Below are 774 nucleotides of genomic sequence, written 5' to 3' on the forward strand. Positions count from 1 at the left end.
GGGGGGGGGGGGGGGTTCCACAGTGAAAGGTAACACCTGCCTTCCGTCACCGCGCGGAGCGCCAGGAGTCCGATGCTTCCGCCGCGTTCGCACAGAGAGGAGGCATCGTGCGACCGATGTATAAATTATCGTGCGTGATGATATCCTTGCCGTCTCGGGACGCAATAGCCGCTGATAACACGTAGCGGACGAGCATGCGCTCGTCGGCACGAAGTTAATGAGAGAGCAGTCGGTCCGGGGCAATACAGCGCATGCGGCCGCCCACTTCACGCCGGCGCTGATAGATAGATGCCCCTCCGGCTTGGCCGGTTCGTGAATCTTCGGTAGGGTTCGGCTGAAATCGTCGGGCCATTGCCTATACCTCATACACGGTATAGATATACCGTATGAGTAAAAGCCTCTCGACGTAGCTTCTTCTCCCATAAGGATACAAGAAATACCTTTGCGAACTTGGTACACTTTGGGATACCGAGAACGTAGTGCCAGCATTGTGTACAACCATACATATATGTATATATATATATATATATATATATATATATATATATATATATATATATATATTCCTTGTGAAGATGCTTCACGGCGATTCTCCTCCTCTCTTCTCTACTCCTCTTACGTTATCCTCTCTACGTGTTTTCGCGTCGCTCTCCGGTCCGCAGGGCAAGGAAGGAGGGCAGGGCATTCATCTATATTAGCTCCGAGAGCGGGCGGCCTGTCATTACCGCTGCCGCTCGAGCCTTCCCTTCGATGCTGCTGCCCCCCCCCCCCCCC

General features: G+C 52.8%; 1 protein-coding gene across 1 annotated transcript in view; it reads left to right on the forward strand.

Annotated features, from left to right (window-relative positions):
* LOC107266550 (T-box transcription factor TBX20) overlaps window positions 1–774 on the forward strand; it is a gene marked incomplete in the record, with an annotated part of 14,048 nt that overhangs the window by 9,445 nt on the left and 3,829 nt on the right.

Source organism: Cephus cinctus, unplaced genomic scaffold (genome assembly GCF_000341935.2).
Source record: "Cephus cinctus unplaced genomic scaffold, Ccin1 Ccin1_scaffold0325, whole genome shotgun sequence".
NCBI classification, from domain to species: Eukaryota; Metazoa; Arthropoda; class Insecta; order Hymenoptera; family Cephidae; genus Cephus; species Cephus cinctus.